The sequence below is a fragment of the Myotis nattereri genome, assembly GCF_964212035.1.
Source record: "Myotis nattereri genome assembly, chromosome: 9".
Lineage (NCBI taxonomy): Eukaryota > Metazoa > Chordata > Mammalia > Chiroptera > Vespertilionidae > Myotis > Myotis nattereri.
The window spans coordinates 62,629,199-62,640,460 of record NC_138084.1 but is presented as its reverse complement, the minus strand read 5'-3'; the positions used below and the strand labels follow the sequence as shown (position 1 = coordinate 62,640,460).

The window sequence follows — 11,262 nt, the reverse complement described above, 5'->3', positions numbered from 1 at the left end:
TTGTTACAAATGGCAAGATTTCCTTCTTTTTAGATAGTTGAGTAGTAATTTAATTGTGTATATACATAGCACACCGTTATCCATTCATCTATTGATGTATATTTAAGTTGTTTCCATATTTTGACAACTGTATATAATGCTGCAATAAACATAGGTGTTCATATATTATTTCAAATCAGTGGTTTTGTATTCTTCTGTTAAATACCCAGGAGTGAAATGCTGGATCATATGATAGTTCTACTCTTAATTTTTTTTTTAATATATTTTATTGATTTTCTACGGAGAGGAAGAGAGAGGGATAGAGAGTTAGAAACATTGATGAGAGAGAAACATCGGTCAGCTGCCTCCTGCACACCTCCCACTGGGGATGTGCCCGCAACCAAAGTACATGCCCTTGGCCGGAATCGAACCTGGGACCCTTCAGTCCACAGGCCGACGCTCTATCCACTGAGCCAAACCGGTTAGGGCTACTCTTAATTTTTTGAGGAATCTTCATACTCTTTTGCATAGCAGCTGCACCAGTTTACATTCCCACCAACAATATATGAGGACTCCCTTTTCTTCACATCCTCACCAACACTTATCATTTCTTCTTTTAGAACATAGCCAATCTAACAGGTATGAGGCAATATCTCATTATGGTTTTGATTTATAGTTCCCCGATAACTAGTGATGTTGAACATCTTTTCATGTGCCTGTTGGATATCTATATGTCTTATTTGGGAAAAAAATCTGTTCAGATCCTCTATTTTTTAATCAGGTTGCTTGTTTTTATATTGTTGAGTTGTGTGAGTTCTATATATAATTTGGATATTAACCTCTTCTTGGATACATGATTTGCAAATAACTTCTCCCGTTCAGTAGGTTGACTTTTAACTTTCTTGGTTCCTCTCACTATGCAGAAGCTTTTTAGTTTGTGTAGTCCCACTTATATTTTTTGCTTTGGTTTCCCTTGCCTTTGGAGTCTTGTGCAAAACAAAACATTGCTAATGCTGATGTCAAGGAGCTTACCCTCTATGTTTTCTTCTGGGAATTTTAAGGTTTCAAATATTACATTCAAGTCTTTAATTCATTTTGAGTTATTTTTCTATACATAGTATCATGTCATCTGCAAATAATGACAGTGTAACTTCTTCCTTTCCAATTTCAATACCTTTTATTTCCTTTTATTGCCCAATTTCTATGGTTAGGATTTGCAATACTATGTTGAATAATGGTGGCAAGAATGGGTATCCTTGTCTTGTTTCTAAGCTTAGAGGAAAAGGTTTCAGCATATCACTATTATGCATGATGTTAGCTGTGGATTTTCATATATAGCCTTTATTATGTTGAGATAGGTTCCTTCCATACCAACTTTGTTGAGAGTTTTTATCAGAAATGGATGTTGGATTTTGGCAATGCTTTTTTAGCATCTATTGAGATAATCATAGGATTTTTATCCTTCATTTTGTTAATGTGGTATATCATGTTGATTAATTTGCTGATGTTGAACTATCCTTACATCCCTGAGATAAATTCCACTTGATCATAGTGTATGACTCTTTGAAAGTATGATTGAATTTGATTTATGAATATTTTGTTGAGGGTTTTTGCATTTATGATTGTCAGGAATATCAGACTGTAATTTTCTGGTATTTTTGTTTGTTTTTATGTCTGGTGAGTTTTGGTATCAGGGTAATGCTGACCTTGTAAAGTTAGTTTGGAAGCTTTCTCTATTCTTCAATTTTTTTTTGAAGAGTTTGAGAATGATTGGTATTAAATCTTCTTTATATCTTTGATAGAATTCATTAGTGAAGTCCTGGACTTTTGTTTTATGAGAGTATTTTTTTATTATTATTATTACTGATAAAATCACCTTAGTAGTAATAGGTCTCTTCAGATTTGCTATTTCATCATGGTTCAGTCTTGGAAGATTGCATGTTTCTAGAAATATATCTATTTCTTCTGGGTTGCCCTATTTGTTGGTGCATAATTATTATAGTAGTCTCATGAACTTTTGTATTTCTGTGGTATCAGTTATAACATCTCTTTCATTTCTGATTTTATTTATTTGAGCTATCTTTCTTGGTGAGGCTAAATAAAGTTTTGTCTATTTCATTTATCTTTTCAAAGAAACAGCTCTTGTTTTCATTGAACTTTTCTATTTTTTTCCTTTATTCATTTTTACCCTGATCTTTATTATTTTTATCCTTCTACTATCTTTGGTCTTCTTTCTCTAGTTCCTTTGGTGCAATATTAGATTGTTAATTTGAGGTTTTTTCATGTATACAACACTGTTTCAATATTTTAAGAAATCAATGTGGCCCACCACATCAATAGAATAAAGAAGAAAAACCATATGAACATTTCAATCATTGCAGGAAAAAAATATGACACCCATGTGTGTTTAAAAAAAAAAAAACTCTCAAAAAGTTAGACATAGGGACTTCCTCAACTTGATAAATAACATCCACAAAAATTCTCTAGCTAATGTCAGACTTAGTGGTGAGAAACTACACTTTTCTCTCAAAATAAGGAGCAAGGCAAGGGTCTGCTCTCTAAAGGTTCCTATCCAGTATTGTATTGGAAAGCCTAGGTAGTGCAATAAGACCAAAAAGAAGGAAATTAGAAACATACAGACTGGAAAAATAAACCCGTTTTTGTTTTTGGACAAAATTATTGTTTATATAGAAAATCCCTAAAAATTGGGGGGGAAGGGAATGAAAAAATATGCAATTATAACAAGGTTGCTGTAAGAATACAAGTTAATACATAAAAGTTCATTGCTTTCCAATAAAAATTAGAATTTGAAATAAAAAAACAGAAATTACAACAACATGAAAGAATGAAATATATCAATTTTAAAAATATAGTATCTAATGCTAAAAATTATAAAACTCTGATGAAAAATAAAATAATATTTAAGTAGAGAAATACTCCATGTTCATAGACTGAAATAGCCAAATTGTTAGGATGTCAATTCTTCCCACTTGATATATAGATTTAATACAGCCTCAAACAAAATCCCAGCAAGCTATTTTGTAGGTATCAGCAAACTGCTTTTAAAGTTTATATGGAACAACAAAAAGCCAACATAGGCAATCCAATACTAAAGAAGAACAACAAAATTGAGAGACTCCAATTACACGATTTTTAAGACTCACTATAAAACTAAGTAATGAAGACAGTGTGGTGTTGATGAAAGAAAAGACACATAGTTCATAAAGAAAGCCCAGAAATAGACCCACATGAATATAGCCAACTGATTGTTGAAAAATAGTGCAGGCAATTCAGTAGTTATTTTAACCAATGGGTTGGAACAACTGGATATCTACATGTGTGGCAAATAAAATAATTCCCCCTAGAAAAATGTTATTGTCCTAATCCCCAGGCCCTGTAAATTGATTATATATATAAAAGCCCAGCGACCGTTATGGTGGAACGACCAGAACGACCAGTTGCTATGACGCACACTGACCACCAGGGGAAAGATGCTCAATGCAGAAGCTGCCCCCTGGTGGTCAGTGTGCTACCACAGCAGGAGCGCCGCTCAGCCAGAAGCCGGGCTTATGGCTGGCAAGCCTAGCAGCAGTGGCGGAAGCCTCTCCTGCCTCCACAGCAGCGCTAAGGAACAGTGAGCCAAGAGGTAAGGAGCGAGCAGGCGGGCAGTTAGGAGCAAGGGGTCCTGGATTGCAAGAGGGTGTAGGCTGGGCTGAGAGACCTTCCTCCCACCCCTGTGCATGAATTTCGTGCATTGGGCCTCTAGTCTTATTAATAAAAGCGATTTTGCAAATGTGATTAAGTTAAGGATCTTGACATGGTGAGATTACCCTGGATTATGCAAGTGAGGCCAAATAATCATAAGTATCTTTAGGAAGAAGGAGAGGGTAAGAGAAAGAAACCTGAAAACAGAAGCAGAGATTATATTTGCTGTTGCTTTGAAGCTGGAGGAATTGTCCATGAGGCAAGGAGTCCCGGTGGCCTCCAAAAGATAGAAAGAAAAGGACACGGATTTCTCCTACAGCCTCCAGAAGTAACACAGCCCCCAAAACCTATTTTGGATTTCTGATCTCAAGAAAATAAATTTGTGTTGTTTTAAGCCACTAAGTTTGTGATAATTTGTTACAGCAGCAATAAGGAACTAACAACTATGCAAAATAATTAATATTGATATAAACTTTATACCTTTCACAAATATTATGTCAAAAATGGACTTATATGAAAAATGGAAAATTATAAAGCTTATCCTAATATATAAAAGCCCAGGGTTGTAACGACTGATCACGACCAAAGGCTGACCAATCCAGAAGTCCTTCAGTCAGCGTTGGGTCGCCACAGCAACTGACTGCCCCGCTGCAGCCTGGTGACCCAGCACTGACTGCCCAGGTGGCTAAGACTCAGAGAGAGAGGCAGGGTCTGATCCGCAGCCTCAGTGGCAGCTATTGATCAGTACTTTCTTTTCTCTTTCTCTCCCTCTTTCTTTCCGGACTTTGCAAGCAGCCTGGCCTTTCTTTCTCTCCCAGCCTCTGTGGGGGCTGCTGTTCATCCCTGCCTCTCTGATCAGGCCCGGAGATAGACCCAGAGATGCTTACTGGCATAGGAACCGACCAATCAGAACCAAATGTGGGTGCTGTTGGGAGCCAATGGCTGCCTAGAAGGTGGAGTTTCTGATTCTGACTTACATAGAAACCTACCAATCAGAACCAGACCTGGGTGCTGTGGGGAGCCAATGGCTGCCTAAAAGGTGGAGCTTTTGTCGCTGACTGGCATAGAAACTGACCAATCAGAACCAAATTGGCCAGCAGAGGAAGGCAGTTAGGGGTGATCAAGCTGGCAGGCAGAGGCAGTTAGGGGCGATCAGGCAGGCATGCAGTTGAGCAGGTAGGAGCCTGCGGTCCCAGATTGCGAGAGGGATGTCTGACTGTTGGTTTAGGTCCAATCCCACAAAGATCAGGCTTAAACCAGCAGTCATACATCTCCAAAGGGGTCCCCAATTGGAGAGGGTGCAGGCTGAGCTGAGGGAACCCCCCTTCTGTGCACAAGGCCTCTAGTAGAAAAATAAAACACAGAAAAAAGTGAGGTGACATTTGGTTTAATGATTAACTTTTTTATACCTATACCGAAAGCAAGATTTACCAAAGAAAATTATTTTTTTAAAAAACCTTATTAGCTCTCGGGCCAACATCTTGGCGAGGCAGCAGCGCATCCCTGCTCTCCGAGTCCCGCGATGCCGCCCAAGGACGACAAGAAGAAGAAAGATGCTGGAAAGTCGGCCAAGAAGACAAGGACCCCGTGAACAAGTTGGGGGACAAGGCCAAAAAGAAGAAGTGGTCCAAAGGCAAAGTTAGGGACAAGCTCAATAACCTGGTCTTGTTTGACAAAGCCACATACGACAAGCTCTGTAAGGAGGTTCCCAACTACAAGCTCATAACCCCAGCTGTGGTCTCTGAGAGGCTGAAAATTCGGGGCTCCTTGGCCAGGGCAGCCCTTCAGGAGCTCCTTAGTAAAGGACTTATTAAACTAGTCTCAAAGCACAGAGCTCAAGTGATTTACACCAGAAACACCAAAGGTGGAGATGCCCCGGCTGCTGGAGAAGATGCATGAACAACAGATCTCACCGGGTGTACATTTTGAAAAATAAACCTTTATTAAATCAGAAAAAACAAACAAACAAACAAACAAAAAAAAACCTTATTAAAAAATTAAAAACTTGCTTTGAGAAATATAATAAGAGAATAAAAAGAAAAGTATTGTATGCTGAATTATGCCTCCCTAAAATGTCCACGTCTTAATCTTTTGAATATGTTAGCTTATAGAGCAGAAGGAATTTTGCAGATATATTTAAGGATCTTTAGATGAGCAGATTATTCTGAATTATCTGGTTGGTACCAATGTAAACATAAAGGTTCTCATAAAATAAGGAAGGGTTCATTTCCCAGCCAAGGGCATTCACCTGGGTTGCCGGTGTTCTCCAGCCCAGTTGGGGCACATGTGGGAGGCAACCAGTCATGTGTCTATAGATCTCTCTCTATCTCTCTCTCTCTTCTCCCTCCTCCCTCCATCCTTCCCTAAAAATCATAGGAAAAAATATCCTTGGATGAGGATTTAAAGACACACACACACACACAAAAAAAAAACAACACCAAAAAACCTTTTGAAATTTGTGAAATCTGTAAGATTAAAAGCAAAAGGAGCAATACTTAGGTATTGCAATATAGTTAATACAGTTTTTATTTCCCATTGCTGAGGGTTAAAAATTCTGAGACGCTATAACTTTATATTGGAATTGACGTAATTAAGTAATTAGATGGGAGATGGTCGGAGCCATGTTTCTTACTGTTGGAGTGAGAGTTTACAGATGAGAAAGAGTAAGGAGCACAAGTGATCCATACAGTACTGGATTCAAGTTGGAGACACTCTGAACTAATAATTAGCCTAATGTAGATACAGATGACACTTACAGAAGTAATAATAGATAGATGTATACACTGTTTAGTATACACACATATATTTCCAGGATCTGTCAGCTAGAAGATCTAGAAGTAATGATATCCCATTAGCAAGCAGCAGGGGGAGAACCTGAATCACTGTCTCTAATACCATCTATATATATAAAAAGCCAGAGATCAGAATGCCAGAACGACCAGTCTCTATGATGCCCACTGCTGCCGGCCAACTGCCCGCGGCCCCTCCCCCCGGCCGGCCCAGCCCCAATCAGCCCCCATCGGGAGGGCCAGCCGGGCCCCACCCATACACAAATTCATGCACCAGGCATCTAGTTCTCTAATAAAAGGAACCAGGACTTCCTGAAGAATTGGCTGATTCCAGAGCAGAGGCAGGAAAAACAAGATGTCCCAGAGCATCTGTTAGTAAGAAAGTGCTCAGAAACCAAAATGATGTGGCAAGTGAAAGGGACAAAGGAGTCAGCGGAAAGTGCTCCCCACATGCAGTTGGAACAACTTGAGCAACAGAATAATTAGCATGACATCGGGTTATAGCACAAAGTATACAATAAATACCATGCAACACAGTCTAATCATGAAAAAAACATCAGATTAAACTACATGGTAAAATATTACACAATATCTGAATACGACTCCTCAACACTGTCAGGGTCTTCAAAAACAAGGCAAGTCTGAGAAATTTTCAGAGTCTAGTTAAGCCTAACTAATTACAATGACTAATTACAATGTAGTGTCCTTGATAAAAAGGTATGCACATACACAAATACACATTACAAATGGTTAGCATTACATTTAACAGTAAAATAAAACCACTGTTAAACTCCCAACAAAACAGTAAAATTTTAAAACAAAAAGATTGTAACTATTTACAAAAACTAGATCTAAGCAATGTAAACAAAACCATTCAGGTTATTTTATGAGCCACTGAAGTATCTGGATATAAAAATATAACGAATTTATGTTGTATCAAGGATCAGAAAAGACATGTGGAAGACCTTCCAATCACATAAGAATAGGTAGTATGATCCTAATAAGAAATTGTTTCATCTATGTGAATAAAGTAAAGAGAGAAGAGGTTGCCACACAAATTACATGTGGTGAGCACTATACTGGGAATTTCACCTGTAATATCCTCAAAATGATCCAGTGAGGTAGGCAATATTATCTGTCCTTTCCAGACGCGGAGGTGCGGACCTGAGTAACTAACTTGTAGTATAAGAGTACAATATCTGAAAATGTTTCAACAGGATTCCAACCTTGGATGGACAGACTCCACGGTCCATGTTGTTCCACTGCATTGTGCTTCATAATTAAAGTTTTCCCATAGTCTTCTTATGTTAAACTAACTATTAAAATGAATAACAAATTGTTTAATTTTTACTAAATTGGTGGAAAATAAGGGTGCCGGTGCTTTTGTGAACTTCTTCTTCTCAAATTTTGTGGACTTTTTTTTTTTTTTTGCAGTTAAAATCCTAATATTTTCTTTACCATTTTTCACATAATGAAATTTTAAGAAAATTATTTTAATAATTAAATGTATATTCATTTAATCCATTAATTACCTCATTGTCCAGGTACCCCTGTTTTTGGTGTCTTGCTTCTGGTAGACATTCAAAAAGATCACTACGTTTTGTGGAGTTTTTTACACACAGCAAAATGGGTTTTTAAATAATGTTTAAACAACATGTGTCTCACACATGTGTTTTTAAATATTTCTCTATGCTTTCCAACATGGCCATCACATCCATTCCCTGAAATAGCACTCTCCTCCAAGTAGCATTCACAGAGCACTCATAACCATCTCCATTATGTATGTGGTAAAACACTCCTCTCCATGCATTACTGAATGCATATCACATCCGTAACCTTTAAAAGCCACTGTTCTCAATGTAGAAAGCAGGAATGACTCTTAAAAACATCTTCATTACCTGTGTTTTAAAACAGTACTCTCCAACATTACTGTGTTTCCCTCACATTAAATTTTTTCTTTAGGTCCTATTTCAGTAAGAATATCTTTCTTTTGATTTTTGCACTAACACAAAGTTTAGAAATTTCAAGTTACAATCTTTGTCCTGTGCAGCTTTTTGTGTCTTTTATTCATCTAACATCATTTTATACATGTCCTCAAGTAGTCAGAGGATGAATTGGTTTTGTTTCTTTGTGTTTAACATGGGTTTATGCTTATGAGATTCCTTATCCGCTTGAAGAATTTACTAGATTACACCTGATGGTTGTTTTCTTTTAATTTGCTTTGCCCTTATTTTATTTATTATTTTAAATGATGATTAATTATTTGTGAAATTTAAACTTATTACTGTTTTATTTAATTAATCTACTTAGCCTTCATTTTTACTTAGGAAATTTTTGTTACGTGTTTGGCACACGAACAGCAGAACAAGAAAAATTAAAGCAAAGTGAAAAAAGAGGAAAATGAGAAAAATAAAAGAACAAGGGATTTATTGCAAGTTATGAGTGAAAAGTTCAGATTCCTGCTCAGGTATACAATAAGTCATAGGGTTTAGGACAAATCATATAATCTCTAAAATTTACTTGCCTTGTCTATAAATGATTATTATAATCCCTGCTTTATAATTTATGTGAATTAAGAAGGAAACCAGTTGTAATTGCATCTAGCACATTGCCAGGTCTGAACCATTAGTGAAAAGAAGGAGGAAAGACATTTTGAGCATCAGTCACTATATAAGCAAAGGATTTTATACTGGGAATGTCGTGCTCTTAGAAGATGGCTAAGAAGTCCTTGAGAAACACTATATTAACATATTTCGAAACATCCAAACTTTATCCTGCTGTTTAAGACCATCTCTTACTTTGTTCTCTGAGATTTTGTTTGGTATGTGACCATAATTTACCCTCACATTTCAATTTTATTATATAAGCAATTGTTAAAAGAATGTCTGCCTTTTTTATAAGGGAATATAGCTATTTTCTTTTCTGTGAAATGTAAATTCCAGTGTCCTTCAAGCCTCAAACGTACTGTACTGACTCAGGTCCCATTGCATTCTTACCTGTTTACACCTATAAAAGGCAAATCTCTTTTTATTTTTTAATTGATTTTTTTAGAGAGAGAAAGTGAGAGAGAGAGTTAGGGAGTGAGAGAGAGACAGGCACAGAGAGAGAGGAACATCGATTTGTTGTTCTAGTTATTTATGCATTCATTGGTTGATCCTTGTAAGTGCCCTGACTGGGGACTGAACCAGCTAGCTACCTTGGTGTGTCAAGACAATGCTCTAGACCCGTGGTCAGCAAACTGCGGCTCGCGAGCCACATGCGGCTCTTTGGCCCCTTGAGTGTGGCTCTTCCTAAGCCTTAGGAGTACCCTAATTAAGTTAATAACAATGTACCTACCTATATAGTTTAAGTTTAAAAAATTTGGCTCTCAAAAGAAATTTCAATCGTTGTACTGTTGATATTTGGCTCTGTTGACTAATGAGTTTGCCGACCACTGCTCTAGACAACTGAGCCACCCAGCCACAGCAGCTGCAAAGCTGCTTTCATTCCAACCAACAGGGTAACAAACACACTAGCACTGCTATCTGGTGCTGTCATTTTGCAATGCCGTAGTCTGAATGCATTGTCATTTAATAGCACCAACAAAATTGAACTCCATTTTTATAAGTCAAAAAAAATTATACTAACAGGGCTTGAAGCCATGAAGAATTATAGTTTGTAATGACCAATTTTAACATGTTTTATAATCCATCAAAATGGGAATATTACCTTAGGGTACAATTTATTTTTTCTTATCATAAAATTCTACCATAGTTAGAACAGTCATATAAATAAAAAAAATGAGTCCCTCGCAGAGGTAATGAAAGGAAACCCATTCAATCTTCCTTCTGATGTTTCATTCTGGCTTTCTGACAGCTGAAGACACCAAAGTGCAATCCAACGCCTTTAGCACAGTGATGAAAAATGTAAGCATTAAGCAAATTTGTCCACACGAAATAATCGACAGTGGTATGAAGAGATTCAATTCAGTGGTTTATAAAATACCAGAATCTGATCTGAATGAATTTGAGATTACAACAACTGAGAAGCAGATGCTAGTTGGCAAACTAAGGAAGTGGATTTATGTGTTTTCTATTTGTATTTATATTACCTATATTTATTTTAAAAACAAAATAAAAACACAAAGCATGTTATAATTTTTAAAGACTGTTATTAGTCCTCCTTCTCTGGTATTCTGTGGAAAGGTATAAATAACACAAACACCTTCATTCATAAGCAGCAGGAGGCCAAGGAGAAATGAAAAACAAAAACATAGAATATTGATTTACTGAACCACTGGATTCAAATCAGCTTTGCCTGGATGTCCCTTAATTACAATTCAACACAAAAGCTTATTTGTGCAAAGGCAAAAAGTGGTTTGACTGTAATCACCTTTATGGAAAAAAGATTTCTTTCTCCTTAATAGTAATTTCTAAAATTTACTGATACAATAACACAGAATGCAGATTTTTAAAACAATGTAGATAATGTACTCGATAACTAACAGCATGCAAATGAAAATCACTCTTTTTCAGGTTAGGACTCAATGTGATGAAAACAATAGAAGTTTGCACCATGGGATTTTAGGTACAATGAATATACATAGACTTTGTTTGTGTACCGATGGGATTACGTTCTGTGGATTAAGATAACTAATTCCTCTGTCTGCCTAATATTATACTCTAAACAGTGGTTCTCAACCTTCCTAACGCTCTGACCCTTTAATACAGTTCCTCATGTTGTGGTGACCCCCCAACCATAAAATAATTTCCGTTGCTACTTCATAACTGTAATTTTGCTACTGTTATGA

General features: G+C 36.8%; 1 pseudogene across 1 annotated transcript; it reads left to right on the top strand.

Annotated features, from left to right (window-relative positions):
• Nucleotides 1–5,206: 5,206 nt before the first annotated feature.
• LOC308524502 (small ribosomal subunit protein eS25-like) lies at nucleotides 5,207–5,625 on the top strand (annotated as a pseudogene). The gene has a single exon. The product of its transcript is annotated as a small ribosomal subunit protein eS25-like (transcript).
• Nucleotides 5,626–11,262: the final 5,637 nt, after the last annotated feature.